Source organism: Protopterus annectens, chromosome 5.part1, assembly GCF_019279795.1.
Source record: "Protopterus annectens isolate FY-2018-M chromosome 5.part1, PAN1.0, whole genome shotgun sequence".
In the NCBI taxonomy this organism is placed as follows: Eukaryota; Metazoa; Chordata; order Ceratodontiformes; family Protopteridae; genus Protopterus; species Protopterus annectens.
The window spans coordinates 656656809-656676839 of NC_056736.1; the positions used below are offsets into that span (position 1 = coordinate 656656809).

Genomic DNA, 20031 nt, shown 5'->3' on the forward strand with positions numbered 1-20031 from the left:
AAAGGAAGGTGGAATAGTGTTGGAAATGAAAAAGATGATTGTGGCAAAAAGTGGAAAGTGGAAAAAAATAAATGACTAAGATAATGAGTGAGGTAAAAGTATGTTATATATGAAGAATGTGTAAATAATGTGTATATAAAATGTGTGATTACTGCACCCCTATTCTTTTTGATAAATGCTGTGGGATCTTTTACATCTATCTGACTAACTCTAACTTGGGCAGATGGGACCTCAGTTTGAGATCTCATCTGAAGGATGACAGACTCAGGAATGCAGCATCCCTTAATGTTATACTGCAGAATTAATAATGGAAAATGAATCCAATCATGTAGGGTGGGAATAGAATCCACAGCCTTCTGATCTTCCAGCATTAAAGGTGAGTATGCTAACCGTAGAGCCACTAAGACTGTATCAACTAAGCCACTTAACAAAAGTAAGTTAGTAAAGGGATGGCATAACTCAGTCACCAAAAGTAATTAAGTAAGCAAATAAATGAAAGTATCTAATGAGTCACAACACTTTTTTTTTATCATAGATAAGCATAATTTCTTTGCTGGGAATATTTAATTTTGGTTCAGTGGACACTGACAGAATGAATGAATGAGATACAGATACTGACCCAGTGGTTTGTATGACTGTAAAATGGGTGTCTGAACATAAGTGTATTAATTGATGTTCTTTGTGTTTCACTGTTGCAGTCATCACACTTGGGTTATCTGCCTGCAGGTAGCCCTCAGTCAGCCCGAATACCAGAGACTTAGTATTTCTGTGTCGGATGCTGTCGTTCCGGGACTGACATCAGTGGAATAAAAACAGCCAGCCAATGCCGTTACATCAGTCTTTCTTGCCAAGGAGCCCAAAGCAGAAGCAGTTCGCAAGTGCCGATCGGCCGCTACCTGAATTTCATTTATGAATTGAATAATCCTGAAGTCTTCTAAAGTTATGTATCCTGTTGGGGATCCTTTTTTCTTGCTCTTAACTGATGTCGGAAAAAGTTAACAATTGTCTTGCCTGTGGAAAGCAAATACCTCACAGAGATTTTCATTCTTACTGCATCACCTGTTTAGGCCCAGACCACGATGTACCTCTCTGTCGGTTTTGTGCCTTGTTTAACACCCGAACCATTCGTCATCGGGCTCTCTTTGTCACTAAATTCTTTTGCTGTCGATCTTCATATTCTGAAATGGCTCTGGTAAGCCATCCGACTACCGATATTCTGAAAAATGTAAGGATAAAGACAGAGACAGACCGCATAGGTCCAAAGCTGCCAACGACGCTTCCGTTAAGCTAGTCGCCAGTCCGCCGGTACTCAGTGAGGCGTTTTCCCAGCCCCTGATGCCTGCTTCAGTGGATTTGCAGGCCTCTACCGAGACCCATCCGGAGTCCGGTATGCCACGAGACTCTTCTTCGACTATGGAACTTGCGGATGTCTCTACCTTGGATAGGTCCGGAGCCGCTGTGCAGGCACCGGCTTCTAAGGCAGATCTTCGCTCAACCGATGTTCAACTCAAACCGATAACTTCTTTTTTAACCAAAACTACTGAGTTTCTTAGGCCCAGAGTACGCACTACGCCTAGAAAACCGATGACCAAAGCGCATGCACCTGCTCCCATGCCACAAAAACAAGTGCTTAGAATGGCAGAAGACCTTATTACGCCGATTAGGGGAAGTCAGCCATCCCCTGCTAAGAGAACAAGAGACCAGTCCCCTACAGCTTCTACAGACCAGGAGTCTGATGACTCTGAGATTTCTGATTATGAAGACATGCCCTTATCTGCTTATGAGGATTCAGATGCAGAGGAATCCATTCCCTCTGCCCCCTCTCCAGAGGATTTTTCTTTTGGTGAAACCTTGCATACCTTAAGAGAGATTTACACTGGAATGCCAAGACTATCCTCAGTCCAAAAAGAGACTCTGAGAATTCCTAGAGTTGCCTCAGCACAGGCCTTTAGCAATACCCCCTGGCCTGGATGGTGTTGATGATGTTTTTATGGAATCCAGTCTTACTCCTGACACTTTATCTCCTGCCCCTAGGAAACCAGGCAGGTACTACAGAGTATCTGACACACACAAATTTCTTTTCAAGAATCCTACTGCTGACCCAGAGATCATTTCCCAGGGGCCTAAAGGTATCAAGGCTACTACAGCCAAGAATCCCACCCCTTCGGACAGGAATTCCAGAGCTTTGGACAGATGGGGTAAGAAGGTATATACCTCTGCAACTCTTGCTATTAGGGCATTGAATTGTCATTTTCACATGCTGAAGTACCAGCAGCATATTATGGAACTTGTTAAATAAAAAGTGGCAACCTTTACAGACTGTGCAGAAAATAAAGAATTGCAGGAGCTTATGCACTCTGCAAGCCAAGTCCGTAAGCATACTTTGCAGTGTGGCTTTGACACCCTTGAAGCATCTTGCCGGGCAGCAGTCACTGGATCTGTAATGAGAAGACATGCTTGGCTCAAGGAGCAGACATTGCCAGACCATGTCAAATCAAAGTTACTAGATGCTCCTTTGAACAAGGACAGTTTGTTTGGCACCAAAGCAGAAGAGGTTCCTAAAAAGATGGAAGAAAAAGCTAAGTCTATGCAGACTGTTAAAGAATTCTTACAAGTGCAACTCCCTAGATTCAGTATGCATTGCCCTTCTAAACACTGGTCCTTTCCAGCCCCCTCCAGGCCTTCTCAAACCAGACCCAGGGGAAACAGACCACCCAGACTACAGTCAAAGGGTATGCAGAGATCTAAACAATGGAGTCCCTCCATCCCTAAAGAAGGGAGTGGTAAGCCACCTCCTTATGGAAAAAACTCCCAATGACTTCTTTAATCCACTCTCCAGCCCTGCCCAATTGCTTGTGCCCCTAGGAGGAAAACTTGCCCTTCATGAAAAAAATTGGATGTCCATCACACAGGACTGGTGGGTCCTCAACATTGTATCCCAGGGGTACAAATTTTATTTCCATTCACTGCCAACCCCAAGCGGGTTTACAGACCTTCCTCCAAACCAGTGGGCAGAGGCTCAAAGCCAAGTAGATTCCTTGCTCAATATCAGAGCTATTCATCCAGATCCAGTAGAACAGAGGGGTCAAGGATTCTACTCCAGACTTTTCCTAGTACCCAGGAAAGAGGGCTCTTGGCACCCAATCCTGGATCTTTCAATTCTCAACACCTTCCTGGTGGTACTAAAGTTCAAAATGCTTACCCTGCAACAACCTCTTCCTATGCTAGCCAAGGAAGCCTGGTTAGACACCCTAGACTTAAAAGAAGCCTATCTGCACATCCCGAAAAGGGAGTCATGCAGGAAGTATCTAAGTTTCATGGCAGTAACTATGCATTATCAGTTCTCTGCACTTCCCTTTGGCTTATCTACTGTGCCCAGAGTTTTCACAAAATGCCTGGCTCCAGCCATTGTATACTGCAGGCAGATAAATATCCAAATTTTCCCGTACTTGACTGCCTGATTCAGGTGGACAGTCAGCAATTGCAGCACCTGACATTTGTGAAACACCTTCTCACTTCCTTGGGGTACACCATCAATGAAAAGAAATCAAAACAGGTACCCAGTCAAAAGATTGTATTTCTGGGAGCAAGCTTGGACACAACATCCCAGATGGCATTCCTCACTTCAGAAAAACAAGTCTATCTGACAGCCTACTTCAAACAAATGGCTACCAGAACCCAGCTATCCGCAAGAAAAATACTGCAGGCCCCAGGGTTCATGGCCTCATGTATACTGCTAATTCCATATGCAAGACTGCATAAGACGAAACTTCAATGGTACTTAAAAAGTCTTTGGTGCCAACATTCTCAGGACCTGGAAACAGTCATTCCTATCATACCCTGTCTAAGGACATAGTTCCTTTGGTGGGCAGAAGCATGCTACCACAACAAGGGACTGCTCTTTTCTCAACCCCACACCGCCCAGACCCTAATCACAGATGCATCAAACTATGCCTGGGGAGCACACATGGATGGCAAATGCATTCAGGGCCACTGGAGCCCAAGTCAAATTCATCTGCACATCAACCAAAAAGAGATGCTAGCTGTGCAGAACACCCTGACAGCTTTCAGATCCCTACTCTTTCCGGGACAACTGCTAATAAAAACAGACAACACCACAGTTATGTGGTACATCAACAAGCAGGGGGGAACTCACTCTGCAGATTAGCCATGGCCCTATGGCACACGGCCTTGGACATGCAAGTCCATCTGTAAGCTCAATTCCTGCTAGACCCACAGGCAATTGAAGCCCAGCACCTTCAACCTTCTGATTCAGAAATGGGGGACCCCAGAGGTGGATCTCTTTGCCTCCCCCTACAACCACCAGCTCAGCAAATTCTGCACCAGGAATCCTCATAGCAGGGCCTGGAAAGTGGATGCCCTATCTTTTCAGTGGGTACATTTCTCAATCTATGCCTCCCCCTCTGCCCCTTCTCTCAAGAGTATTACTCAAGATAAGACAGGACAGACCAAGGACAATTCTGATTGCCCCGGTCCAGCCACGCCAGCACTGGTACCCACTCCTGCGCAGCCTGTCACCGGTGCCTCCTTGGCACCTACACCAGAAGCCAACCCTGCTGTCTCAGTAGGAGGTACAGATTTTGCATCTACAACTGCAAACCCTAAATCTTGCAGCCTGGCTTATTCCTTGAATTCTCCCTCAGTAACCCTAAGCGAGCAGGTGCTGGACGTCATTTTTGAAGCTAGAAGACCCAGTACAAGAAAATCCTATGCTTATAAGTGGAAAAGGTTCTGCTCCTGGATTCTATCTAAAGGAGGGGACACAGCTCTGCCCTCCCTGCCTCTAATCCTGGATTACTTAGCAGATCTACTCCACAAAGGCCTGTCCTTCTCCTCCATTAAGATACATGCCTCAGCCATTTTGGCTCATTGCAACAGTGAGCCACCTCTCTTCTCGCACCCTCTTATCAAACAGTTCCTGAGAGGGGCAAACAACTTAAGGTCACCAAGGAGAGCACCCACCCATGCTTGGGACCTTAACTTTGTATTGGAAAATCTCACGCTTCCCCCCTTTGAACCTGCTGCATCAGCAGACTTAAAATTCCTCTCTTGGAAGACAGCCTTGCTTCTGGCCATCACTTCAGCTAGAAGAGTGTCTGAGCTACAAGCACTTATGGCTGTGGAACCCTTCATTATTTTCCATGCTGATAGGGTTTCCCGCAGGACTAACCCTTCCTTCATGCCTAAAGTGGTATCCAGTGTAGTTCTCAACCTATCCATCCATTTGCCAACTTTCTTCCCTAATCCTCAAAATAAAGGGGAAAGGATCCTGCACTCCTTGGACGTGCACAGACAGCTCAGATTCTACCTTGATAGGACTAAACCCTTCAGAAAATCTGACCAGTTACTAGTCAGCTTTGCAACAGGGACAGTGGGCAAGGCCATTTCAAAACAAACAATTTCCAAATGGATAACACACTGCATCCAGTTCTGCTACAAGCACCATGGGAAACCAACCCCTTAGGGGGTCAGAACACATTGCACTAGGGCAGCATCTACCTCTACAGCATTTCTCAGGGGAGTCCCTACCAGGGACATCCTGGAAGCTGCTACCTGGAGTTCAGTACACACCTTCACCAAGCATTACCACTTGCCTGTCTTTTCCAAATCCAGGGCAGGTTTTGCAACAGCAGTCCTGCAAAGCATACTAGCCAGCCCTAACTCTTCTTCAGCTTTGAGAATCCATCCAAGTGTGATAACTGCAACAGTGCAACACGAAGAACATAGTACAGTTGTGTACACTTGACTATAAATGTAGATGTTCGAGTGTATTCACTGTTGCAGTCCTGGTTTCCCTCCCTCCAGCCCCCTGGTTTCTCTCTCTCTCCTCTCTATGGCCATTACTTACCCCTTTCAGGGGTATTGGTATTGGTATTTACTTTTCACTGGTGGTGTTTTCCCCACCATAACTTAGCTCCCTGTTTGGGGGGCTCCTTCCATTTGGGGCAAGAAAAACTGATGTAATGGTGTCGGCTGCCTGTTTTTATACCCCTGACGACCTGACGTTAGTCCTGGAGCGACAGCATCTGGCGCATAAATACTAGGGCTACCTGCAGGCAGATAACCCAAGTGTGATGACTGCAACAGTGAATACACTCAAACATCTACATTTATGGTAAGTGTATACAACTGTACTTTTTACTTATTTATAGTGAAAGCCATGCCATTTCCACTTGCCTCTTAGAAGTGTGGGAACTGGGTCCTGAAAACAGTTGTATGATTGTAATGGGGGTGGTGGCCCTGTGCTTATTGCTTCTGCTCAGTGCTTCTCTGTTGGCTTGGTAGTTTGCAGTTGTTTTCCTTATTTCTGGCTTATACAACTTATGATAATATCTCTAGTCAGAAGTGGTGTTGTATAAAAATTTATTTTATAGGTCAACATTGAGTATACATTACTCAAGTGCAAGATTTATATAGCATGAACAATACAACATTCAATAATTTAGCAGCAGTAGGCCCCCATGACTTCTGTTTTTTGTTTTTGTTTTTCTTTTCTTCTTTGTGTGTGCCATTTTTCTGCTGACGTGCTTGCCAAACACCTAGTTGCTCCAAGTCGCTTATTCAGTCACTATCTTTAGGGGGAGAGCTGTTTGTGGTTCAGTTATAATATAGGCAACCATTAGGGTTGTTTATGTTTTCTGGCCTAACCTCTCTATGATGGATAATATGAAGGTCTGCTATGCCTTTCCCTGTAGGTTTGTGCATTTCTACCTGTGTTCCATGAAGGCTACTATATGGACATAGTTTGCCAGTGCTATGTACATTCTTGGGCCATGGTGATGCATGTAGTATGTGACCCTCACTAGTAGGTGGTGGCATTACAGCAAGCTGGGTTGTCACTCCCTTTGCCCCCTCACCACGACAAGCCTTGCACAGCTCATCCATCTCTCAATTTCTGTGTACCAGTTTGTGATTTTATTAAATTTAATTTATTCAGTCAGTTGCAAAAGGATAATCAATATGGCGTAGCTAGGGTTCTGTGTTCAAGAGTCCATCACAGCCCAGCTATTCCTTGCTTTTCATAATAGCTGTATCTCTTTGTCCTACTATTTGTTTATGAAAGTTCCTTAACTAATCATACAATCTGTGGTGGCCCGTCATTTGGTGTGAAAGTCGCTGACACAGAATAAAATTTCCTGTCACTGATATAGCAGATGTACCTAAGAAAGTTTTACAAGTCATATTACTTATTACAGACGGTTTATTCCCAGAATTTGTAAAATGAAATTATCTTCTGAACTAAATATGAATTTTGCTTTTTTTTCTTTCAGATTGATTCCTATGATCTGCGTGTTTGTAAGGAATTGCTCTTAGGTTAACCTCCAACTGTGTGTTTCTTGCACCTTTCCTTTCAGGTAAGGCAGTTTGTTGTTCATTTGTTGAATTCGCCATTTTTATCCACTCATTCATTTTGGGGGTTTGTGTAATGATTTTTGAGTCTTCTAGAAAAAGCTGAAATGAATAACAGTGTTTTCATTCTGCATATACAGATGAACAGAGAAATATGAAGAATGCATGTGTGAGTTGGTCTGTCAATATAGTATGAAAATAATCTTGCAGAGATCAAGGATTAATGATTTTGTGTATCCCCAAGATGAAGACATGAGTTCTTAGTGCTATTCATAGTTTTATCTCATTTTAAACTTTATAGATTGTTTATTACTGTTTCTCTATGTATATTTTTGAAAGACGTATAAGGATATAAAATTAGGTTTACGTTTGATTACAGGAAACACATTTGTTTTGCTTTGGCAGAGATGGCATATGAAATTTAAATAGCATATGAAATTTTAACTGAGCTATGTGCATCTTATTTCATTAACACACTAATCAACGTTTAATGAGGTACCAGGTTCTATGTCATTAGGTACACTGGTATTTTTACCCCACTATCCTTGACTTGTCACCTATACAGTGCCTCTCTCTGTCTTCTAGCTTTAACTACTGTCTGCCTACTGAAATAATGGTTCACACTCCTTATCTCAATTTTAGTAATTCCTAACATCCATATTGTAATTCTCCCTACCCATGTCTTATAAGTCGTATCTAATGTCGGTTTATCACATATTTTGCACATGAACTGTTTGTATACCAAATGTTTTATACTTAGGCTCATAGGTTAATAGGTGTGTACCACGCTAACAGCCCTGGAGCCTATATAAGCCTTACCCAAAATGATTCCATGGCATCATGCTGCCCGACTTTAGTTCCCAGTGCCCCTATCAAGCAAGGCCACTGCAGTGATCCCTGGGGTGAATTTTCTATTACTCATCCAATTGTCAAGATTTCTGTTGAAGAGGGCTAGTGAGGTGCTTGATGTGGATGGGAAGCCTGTTCCAGAGCATGGGTAGCCTCTGGGTCAAGAATCTGTCCCTCCAGCATGTTCTATTAATTGTGGTAATGAGGTTGAGGTTCCCGCAGCGTGTAGCACAGAGGGAATGGGATTTCTTTAGATGTAGCATGTCTAACAGTTGTGGGTCAGACATGGCTTTGTAGGTCAGGCAGAGATTGCCTCGAAGTAGGCGATATGAGACAGACTATAGCTGGAGTTTTTTTGAGTCTGTCTGTATAGGGCATGTGTTTAAGGCCTAAGATCCTGTTGGTGAGGTATTTCTGTGGCCTTTCAAGTTGTTGTAGGTGTCTAGTGAGGTACATGCCAAATGGGACATTGTATTCTGTAATAGGTCTAATGAGGAATGAGTAGAGAGGGATTATGTCCTCCTTCTTCCTGGATGAAAAACCTTTGTAATGAGATGTGCCACATAGATGGACTTTCTGACCACAGTGGCAATGTGGTTATCAAAGGAGAGGTTGCTATCAACCTGTGTCCCCAGGTCTCTTATCACACCTGTGGTGTTTAGTGGACTACCGCCAATGTGGTAGTTCATGGGCACTGAGTTTTTCCCAAAGGGAATGACAATGCACTTTTTGGCAGTGATCTTAAGCCATGGTTCTGGCACCAGTCATTGGTCTCAGTGAGGCCTTTTTGTAGAATGTTTACATCAGTTGGAGAGTCAATAATAGCTCCCAGTTTGCAGTCATCTGTGAACTTGGTCAGCCGGGGCCCTTTGTTTTGGCTTGAACTTCAGAGAAGTAGATGCCAAACAGGAGAGGACCCAGGACTGATCCTTGTGGGACTGCACTTGTAACTGGTCTGTAGTCAGATTTGGAGTATGCTACTTTCATCTTGTGGGTTCCATCAGTGTGACAATTTGCAACCCACCTTGTGACATAGAGGTTTATGCCTAGTTTAGTGAGTCTATCTATGATTCCTGAGTGAGGGATGGTGTCAAAGGCCTTGGCAAGATAGAGGTAGGCTGTGTGAACTACCTTGCCTTAGTCCACTGCTCTGGTGATAGACTAGAAGAAGTCTATCAGGTTGAGCAGGCGTGACCTACTTTTCACAAACTCAAACTGCATGAGGTCCAAAGTTTGGAGATTCCCTATGTCCCTATTCATAAGGTCCATGATGATGCGCTCCATAGCCTTACATATCAGACTCATCAGGCTAATGAGGCAGAAGTTTCCAGGGTCTGTAGTTGCTCCCCATTTGTGGAGTGGGATGATCATAGCAGTGCACCATTCGGTAGGAACAAAGCCTGAAGTGAGGCTGTGATTGAACAGGGCACTTAGGTGTGGTGCCAGTTCACTTTGTTATTCATGTAGAACACAACCAGGGATATTATCGGGTCCCAAGGAATCTGTATTCTTGGCTTTGGGCAGTGCGGTTTTAACCTGTGCAGCCATGCTATTAGGAGCTTGGCATCCTTCTGGTATTGTGATAGGCCCTTTAAGGGGTGAAAGGGGGGTAAAGTTCACACTGAACCTGTCGGCCAGTATATTGGCAATATCACTTGGCTCGGTCTGTGTTGCCATTGTGCTGTAGCTCAGAGCAGATCTGAGTGTTCCCACGTAGATTTTTGACATAACTATTGAATGCCTTGTGGTTGTCTTTAGTATCTGCTGCAAATTTGTTATCATAGCTAGCGTTAGAGGATTTGATGAGAGATCTCAGTTTTTTGCTGAGGCTAACAAGGGAGTTTTTCCAGTCTTGGGACTTCACCCTTTTCTGCAACAGTTTCTTCCTTCTGTTGTAGAGTTTGTTTGGAGGAGAGAATCTTAGTTCTGTTTGGTATGGCCTGTTCCATGCACTTGTGTATGTGTTCATACAGTGCATTGGTGTATGATTCAGTAGTCATGCACCTATTTTCCATTTGCATGGGTGTTGTGAAGTTAGCCACCTCTTTCTAGAAGCCCAAAGTTAGCTTTGGAGAAGTTTTTCACAGTGGTTTCTTTTACGGAGGGGGTGAGGGTGGGATGTGGATATCCATGGTGATTAGCTTGTGGTCCGATCTGACCAGGGAGGAGTTGATTTCTGGTGTAGAGCAACGGTCACCCATGTTAGTAATGACTAGGTCAAGGATGTTTCTACCCCTGGCGGGGGTAAGAATGAGTTGGTCCAGGGCATGGGAATTAATGAATTCCAGAAAACATTGAGCAAGTGTGTTGCTACATGAGTAATTTTTCCAGTTAATGGAGGGGTAGTTAAAGTCCCCCAGTATAAGGGTACTGGGTTGTATCTTAATATTTTCCAGTGTGTTTGGAGTGGGAGTCTTGGGACATGGTGGGGGATCTATAGCAGGCTACAACCTGGATTGCAGTTTTACCCAGTGTTAGTTGTACCTGAAATATCCCTGATGCGTTATGTTGGGCTACTAGTCTGGAGGTGTGCATATCCTTTATGAATATGGAGACACCACTGCCTTTAGGGCTTCAATCCAGGTTTTGGGGCTGAAAAGTGTGATATAAATTAAAGCCTGCTTGTGCTGGGGTGCTCTCCAGAGCCCTGAACCAGGTCTCGTTTACTGTACAGATGTCGATGATCTTCATTTTAAGGAGTGCTTTGAGCGAGTGCGTTTTGAGATTTAGACTTCTAGCATTGAGTAACATAACCCTCAGCTTATGTTTGCTTGTAGCTGTTACAGTGGTAATTTTGTCTGCAGGACATTGCCTAAAAAGGCACTGTAAGGGGTAGCAAGAGCCTTGGTCAGTATCCGGAATCCAGGGGTGACAGGTGCAGGCCATCTCTTAATATTGTATATAATATCGCCATAGAAGAAATACCTGTTTTCTCCTTGTATAGCATCACTGTAGAACAATTACCTGCTTATGTCTAGATGTTTCAAGAAATATCTATGTAATATAGCTTTGTAAAAAAATTATTTTATTATGAATATCTTAGTTATCTGCTGGAGCTTTCCTCCCTAGACCTCCATTGAAAATGGGCTTTGTCCAGTCGGACTTTATTGCCTGTCAACCTGGAAACATAAAAAATCAGGACAAAGGCCCATGAAAAGTAGGTACAACTGGCCAAAAATCTGGGTGCTCATTAACATAAATTTGCATACACAATCATGTAACCCCATCCACTCTATTGGAATTGTGAGATGCCATCATGAAGATTGAAGTCACTAAATAATAGTAAATAGCATATATTTGAATTTCAGACTTCATAACTCTCAGAAAATATATAATAATGCAAAACCTGTTATTCTAGCAACTATCTGGAGCAATATTTAAAATCTGTCCCTATTTTTGGACCTTTGTCCCACTGTTATTTTTGGCTTTGTCTAGATTTCTTGCTCTGAGAGATTGAGAGGCACGAATGAAACAAATAAAGCTCAGCGAGAAATCTGATACTTTAGAAGCTCTTTAAGCCTTCTTCCTTTGATCAGTACTGAAGGCACCATCCGGAATTAATCTGTTTCTACATGTTGTGTCTTTCGGCTTTTCCTGGTTATGGGTCGCCACAGTGGAACTCTGGTCCGCTAATGATTGGCAGCAGATTTTTACATGCCAGCTCTGACGCACAACTTTCAACGAAGGTACACCCATTCACTCATGTCTCCACAGAGAAGACGCTCTAGCTGAGAATCGAACAGGACAACGTCTTACTGTGAGGTGACAATGCTACCACAGCACCACCACCGCAGTTAATCTGTTTCTACATAAATATCAAAATTAAGCTCCGAACTCTGAAAGTATTACTCATTGTGTACTAACAAGTAACTTTAAGCTTAAATGTTTTAGTGCAAACTTCAGAACAAAAATTAATAGCTCTGGGGATAATGTCAAACTCAGCTGTTTAATCACAAACTTCAGCAACTAGCTCTGTATCCATCCATCCAGGCACATCAGAACATTATTAAATTCCTAACACAAGAAAAACAAATCTAAAACAGCCATCACTGTACAATACTTCAAGTGCCCTGCTGTACCTCTGACAACAGCACAGAGCTAAAGTAATTCAAAGACCCTGTAATCATTCATGTGTGTGTAACTGCTGTGCGTAAAATAACATAATACCCAGATTTGCAGATATACCTTTTCCCCAGACATTCACGGTAGCATTTTAATGGCACTGGATGCCACCTGTACATGCTTAAAAAATTTTGTGTGATTAAAAGTGGAGGAAAATGGTCATCTTTATTAATCTCAGGATTTTGTCATTATGATATGTCAGCTTTGTGATGAAAAATGATATTTTGAAGCCTTGTGAAGCCTATTTTTTAACTTATTTGCTCAAGACTCAGGGGCAAACCCAAAATGAATAGGGGTATAAAAGTCCTCGGTATTGGAAAGTTCTTAAATATCACTTAAAATGTTTAAAAAAGTAACATCTTTTGCATCAACGTCCATTTTCTGAATAAGAAGGATATTCTAATGTGTGGCATTATACCTATGAACCTATGATTGGATGGGAGATAGGAAATTCACCACGGGGATCAAATCGGTCACCCTGCTAGACAGGGGTCCAGGAAAGTAAATACTGTGGGAAGAAATAGCCAGGGAATTGTTATGGCTAGGCTTGTATAGGCCCTAGGGCCGATAGCCTAGTACCAACCTATTAACCTATTATTGGTTAACTGTAATACTTTGTAATTTACTGGAGGGGGATATTTATGAAGAACAGGGCATAATTACAGGAACACTGAAGAGATTTGTTTCCTTACCCATAACTGAGCATGTTCACGCTTTGCAAGCAGGTTTGACTTTTTTTAACCTGTCAAGTGTTACTTCAGCGACAGTTTAAAATAACAGATTCGCTGATAACCAAACAGTGGGGAGAAGAAACCTCTCTGTATCTGTGCTTAATAAAACAGCTAACTGGTTTAACCGCATTACATTACTTCTTAACCATACCCAGTACATGACATCACTTAACACCACCTATAAGCCTCATAATTAAAAAACCGTGACCATTTTATCACCAAAATAGTGCTAACATTGTTCAGTATTCCAAAGAGTTTCCATTTCAATAGGAGGAGTAGGAGATACAAAACATAAATATCGGATTTTTACAAGAGCCAAAGTAAAGCAGACAATCGTCCTCATCTCTACTCATCACCGCCTCTCTGACACAATTTTCATACCAGTATACCATAGGAATAGATATCATGATATTAGGAGCTTGGCATTCTTCTGGTATTGTGATAGGCCCTATAGGGGTGAAAGGGGGGTAAAGTTCGCACTGAAGCACTAAATCAGGCTTACATATCAGACTCATCAGGCTAATGAGGCAGTAGTTTCCATTGTCTGTAGTCTACACTGCACTAGGGTGACTGGCTTGACTATAGCAGGTGACCTTAAATAGAGTTCCATGATGTTTTCAGCTGCAAAAAGCAGTAGATTTTTAAACAAATGTGAGGACATTAAACTTGCTGTACTTTTAGTTTTTGCTAAGGATTGGATTCAAGATAAATGCTCATCAAACCGCCCAACTGTCCAGTTATTTTTTTTTCAACATTTTTAGTCTAGAAGAACGTTAAGAAATAGAAATTCTATTCCCAACATACAACAGTGTACGAACATACATAGAGGAGGTAAACAAACACTACAGACATGCCAGCGCTCCAAATTCCGACTGGCTGGCAGTTTGCTTAATGAAGCTGACATCATTGCGCACACCCATGCATGATGACGTCAGCAGCAACAACTTTAGGGAAAAAAAAAATAGGAAATTATCGGGAAGTATAGGGGCCAGTTGGGAATTGTGGCACCCCATTATTTTAATCTCAAACCAGAGGAATTCGGTACAGTTAAGAGGTATGCTATGTATTCACAGTATGGACATGGTACACATGCAGACACATCCACACAAACATGCACCCACACATTAGAGATTAATTACTGGGAGAGCAGGATGGCCAGCATGTTGACTGCATTGGCATTTGTGCTTTTGCCATCTGGGTTTTATATGATACTACAGCGGCAAAGTACTATGTAATTCCAAAGAGATTTTACTTGGAAGGGACACAATTGGAAAAGACTATGTATACTGATGGGGAGGGGTCTATGTTTACTCATCAAAGATTCTTTCCTCGAGCCTCTGATGAACGAACACTAGACCTCAAACTTTCATTAATCGAATGTTCACTTCAGCAAATGTGTAAGATGGGGAAAGAAACTAGTTGGCCAACATTTGTCTGTCACACACACACCACAGTATTTCAAACCCACCCATGGGGGGGGCTGCACCCCACACACCCCTAACTATAAATATATATCAACTCCGAGACAACACTACAGTGGGGAAAAGGTCATGGAAGTAATTGGCCAACATATGGAAATTTGCCCTCTTCCTCACTGTAGTGCTATCTCTGAGTTTGTTTCTAAAGTTGGGGGGGGGTGCATGGGGCTCAGCCCACCCACATGGGTGGGTTTAAAATACTGCGGTGTGTGTGACCGAGAAATTTTGACCGACTAGTTACTTTCCCCATCTCACACATTCACTGAAGTGAATGTTCAATTAATGAAAGTTCGATGTGTTGCTTTCATTCATCAGAGGGTCGAGGAAAGAAACTTCAGTGAGTAAACTTAGACGCGCACTGATGCATATGATCACAATTAAAAATGCAGATTAATACACGATGCATTGTAAATAATTTGTTTGGATGTATTTATATATTTATTTGTTTGTTTGGGTTTTGTTGCCTGAGTTAGTTTCAGTAGGCCTGTGGCCTATTTTCAAAGGAGACACAAAACAGTTTTCATACTGAGTAGGGGAAATTTAACCAGGGCTCAGGCGAAATAATGTATACAAATATCATATATTTGTGATGTTTTTTTTCTTAATTGTTTTATGAAATTTGTATATGTAGAATGTAAAAAAAGGCAACCCTCACTGTTATGTGCCATTGGATCTTTTACATCCACCTTGTACCTTGCAGCTGATCAAATGCTGTACTCTTTTACTGGCTGAAAACTATGGAATTCCCTCCCACCTTCTATCAGAGCAATCAGTAATCCTGCTCTCTTTAAGAAGTCTCTCAGAACACACCTCTCTTCTCTCTGACAATGTATCTGTGACAAAATAGTACCTTCTAAAATCTGATTCACTACTATATCCTTCTACAATATTACTACTTAGGAGCTCTCTCTGACTTGCTGAAGTCAACTGCATAAGCGTACAAAACTCCAACAATTAACAATCAAAACCGCTACCCTCCCTGACTAACCTCATCTTCAATGATCCAGTTATGTACAATGTTGATTTGTAATGTTTGTAAATAACTTGTACCATTGTGCTTATATTTATTTTCATGCATAGAGACTGTATGTACAGTGTTTATTGTGCTTTTTTTCTTGTAATTACTATTAATGTATGTGGAGCTTTTCTCCCAGGGCTTCTACTGAAAATGGGCTCACCTTGGCCCAGTAGACTTTCCCGGTTAACAAATGCAGTAAATAAATAAATAAACTTGAACTATATCATGCAGATGAGACTTGCTTTAAAGTTTTATCCGAAGGAGTGTAGCACACCCCCCAGCACCACAACACTGTATTGTCAGTAATGAAAAATTTCTCTAAGCACATGGTCTGGGATTAGAAACTACAGCCTTCTGATCCTCCAGCATCAACGGTGAGGGTGATATGTGTTGAGCCAGTCATATTGATGTTAACCATGAACTTGGAGATGAGAAGTCAAGTTTTAAGAAGCGCTCCAAAAAGAAATAATCCTATATATAGTTACAAGTTGTCATATATAAAGAAGAGACTATGCATTGTGAGCTCCGTGTTTAACATCACTAGACAGCAGCAGCAGAACAGACATTGAAGATTCCTGCTTGACATGACTTAAAAACTGATACTGCAGAAAGACAAAATAAAAGAAAAAATATAACTTAGCAGAAATGTGCAGAATACATACAGTAATAATATTTTTAAATGGCATGTATTGGTGTTGACCAGTGGAAGAGAAGAGCTTTTTTTTTTTAGTATGATAGGTTCGACGATGAAGGAAAACAGATTAATAGATTGTACGTGTAGATAGTGCAGAGAAAAATAGTCTAGATTGTACATGTAGATAGTGCAGAGAAAAACAGTCTACAAAGGAAAAGAAGTATAAACCAGTATAAACGTAATCATGTAATGGCCATACTTCTATAACTGGAGTGAATCCCATCGATCTGTGGAGGTGAAAAGATGTGACCATTATAATGACATTAGTAATGCTGCAACTACATAACCAATTGCTACAAAGGTGGTCAGTTAGCAGAAACTTAAAATGTATGTCTTGTAGGTGTCCTTATCACAGATGGGTATGTGTTTTAGACTTTGCTAATTCAGACTTGAAATGTTAAGGATTCTTGCTAATTGGCAGATGTAGAGATATCGTAAAGGTGGAGTACAGATTCTCAAAGCTGTCCAAGTGACAGCATCATATAATGAAAGACAGTTTGGACTGTAGACTAGGCAGATCATAAGGCAGAGCTGAGTGCAGGATAATTAGTGATGGAATTCAAACTGCTTACATCATGAATGTTGATACAGTGATGAGTAGAGCCTTATAATCTGCATCAAATCTGACTATTTTACTGTATGCATATCCTCATTTGTACTTTAATGCAAAGGATATATATGTCAGGTAGTAAAAAGAGAGCATAATATTTGGTAGAAGGGGTCTACTTTGAAAAGTTGAAAGTCAATCTGCCGAGACCAGAATATCGAAGTTTTGGAACATTCACTGTTCTTATTGGAGATCACCATACAGTGCGGAAAGGAAAATTAACCATTTTCCTCACTGTAATGTGATCACGGAGTTGGAATATTTATTTGGCAGGGGGTGTGGGGAGCATTTAAAAAAGTTTTTTTTTTTTTATTTGTTTATTTTATTAAAGTTTCAAAGTTCCAAAACTTCTATATTCTGGTCTCGGCAGACTGAATTTCGAAATTTTGGAATTTCAACCTTTCAAAGTAGATTCTGTAGAATATAAGACCTAGCAATGGCTGGTCTACCACTGTTGTAAGAAAAGACTGGATCCAATAACATCTTACTGTTGTGAGGCTGAATTTTGTTGCTTCATTTTTTTATCTGCAAGCTAAAGTTCAGCTGGTTGTTGACAGTTACACAAGAAATCTTCGGATTCTACACTATAGGAGTTATGCCAAGAGCTGAGGTAGACAGCAAGCTAATGTTGGAAGATGGTATCACGTTGGTAGATATTAGAATATGCATATTGAAGATTGCTGAAGGAGGGGAAGTAAGGACAAAAAACACTAATTATGCTTTGAAAACATTCTTGTGAAGATCCATATGGTTAAGTCAAGACTGGAAAAAGTGGAAGGAAGATTATAGAATAAGACTCACTTTATCTAGGGAATAATCAGAGAAGGCAAATGTAGAAACGTCTGTGTACTGGATGACTTTGGCAGACCCTACATAGTGAACCATACTATTCACATAAAGAGTGAAAAGGAGCAGCCCAAGCAGTAAGACTTTAATAGGATTTGTGATGAGACAGACTTATTCCCTTTTATTACCTGTAATCTATTATGATAAAAGGTAGACCAGCTGAGTGTACAAAAAAATTATTTAGGGTTTGTAGCAACAATTTACCAAAAGCTTTTGATAAGTCCAGTAACAGTACTCCAATGAATTTGTCAATGATGCTCTTCTTGATTGTACGTGGTAAAGCCAAGTAGGGATGTATTAATTCCAATACTGGGCTAAAACCCATGTTGAGTGACAGAAACAACATTGAAGATTAGGAGATGCTGGAGTAGCTGCAGATATATCCATCTTTCCAAGACTTCTGACATAGGATAGAAAAGTGATAGGGCAGTAGTTTGTAGGAGAAGTTGAAGATAATCCCTTATGTAATACTGAAGGGGATTATTTCCGGTAATGTGGATCCATCTTTTCTGTAATGGACGAATGTGCGAGTATTGCAACAAGGTAAGCAGCAGAAGAAACTGTCACCTTCAGAAATTCAGCTGAAGTGCTATATACTGCCATGCACTGAGGTTTCAATTTACAAATTAGTTTACAAATTGCTGTTGTATATACGGTTTGAATTGAACAATGCATTTGGTTATGAGGCATATCACAGGCTGAACAACAATTAATGTATGAGTTTTTGTATACAGTTATGACAATTAAAAATGTTTAGATTTTTTCAGGTGTTGATGCATCGTCTTCTTGGGGAGGTGATGAGAAAGGCCAGACTGTAAACCACCATCTAATGGTTCCCAGTTTTATTATTATTAGTTGTATTATTATTTTGTAAATGTTTTGTCGTTCAAGGAAGCATCATTTTTTACTTTATTCTATGCAACAGTGAATGAGTTAGGGAGTCAGTTCTTCTGTATGTTAAGTTGCATCTAGAAGACATTAACATTTTTGAAATTAGGAATAATCCAAGGAATTTTAGAGGTACATGTACTTTTTCCCCTCAAGGATCCAAACTTTATTTAAGATAGTTAGAAAAATCTTATTGAAGGAAGATACAGCTTCATATAGAGGAAGTCTATGAAGAAACCAAGAGACAGTATCAGAGAATGCAAGGCTGAGAGAAAAAAAGGCATATTTATTAAAAGTGTGGAGAAAGAGAAATTTTTGAATTTTTTGAGCCTTGGTAGGATTTAACACAGCTAAAATAGGAATGCGCTCATTGATTAAGTTAGAAAGAGCATATGAGTTGGCTATAGTTTTAGGCGCAGATGAAGGCAGAAGTCTAATTTTTTTGTCCATCCTTGTAGTGTGGAAGATGAGTTATGATGAGCTGTAGCAGTGGAGTGAAGAATGATTTGAGGAGTTATTAGGGAGGTTCCTGTCAGTATTAAAAATAACAAGTACTGTGATCTCAGGGTTATAAGCACATATCTTTGCCTGAGAGACTGTAAATGCAGATATTTGTAAGGAGCTTGTTGTCATTGATTTTGACATTAGGAGTGTTGGTCTTGTACATTGAAGTAGACATTGGAGAGATAACAGAAAAGCTGGTTTGTGCTTAGTAAGGGTACCTCATAAGCACCTTTGTACATCCTGTCACTCCCAAGTGTGGCATGGCTTGGTGGAATGATAGTATTGTCTTCATATGCACATGCTTGGTCTCTGAGGAGGCTAGGTTGATAAAATGTGAGCCCGATTTGAATGCCACAAGCTTTATTTTCATGCCATTTGCATGAATGCGAGCAATTTTTAGGCCTTTAGTGTTTTTCATTGCACATAATGACAAAAGTTAGATTGTTATTGCTGAACCTGGGTTGAGACTTAAACAAGTTTCCAACTCCCAATATAGTTTGTGAAAGAACCTGAAATAATTACTCTAGGCTGTGTGGACTTCATCTGTTTGGTCTGCATTCCTGTGCTTCACGTCTTGATTCTCCGAAGAAGAAAGGAACTGTGCAACCTGGTTATGTTGCTGGTTAATGGGCCACTCAATAGGGAACAATCTATTTAGTTAATATTTACTGCTGCAGTGCTTAAACAGAAGAGCACAATTTGAAATTAAACTTTCCGTGAACCCTCCAAAACAGTGGTAGCAGCCAAGACATTTAGTACTAGATGGAAAAAAGACTAAGATAAACATAAAACTAGTGATTTAGAGAATAAGGTAAAATCACTGAATAATTAGAAAAAAACAAGCACATGAGTGAGGATGTATTAGTTAACAATAATAGCATTGTATTCTATGGTGCCCAGACTAATGAGGTAAAATGAAGTCA

General features: G+C 41.1%; 1 protein-coding gene across 1 annotated transcript in view; it reads left to right on the forward strand.

The window, feature by feature from the left end:
• LNX2 (ligand of numb-protein X 2) overlaps positions 1–20031 on the forward strand; it is a 670209-nt gene that overhangs the window by 99099 nt on the left and 551079 nt on the right. Inside the window, exon 3 of the mRNA XM_044073272.1 lies at positions 7293–7376. The gene's annotated coding sequence lies outside the window, so the exon portion shown is untranslated. The remainder of the gene's footprint in view (positions 1–7292; positions 7377–20031) is intronic.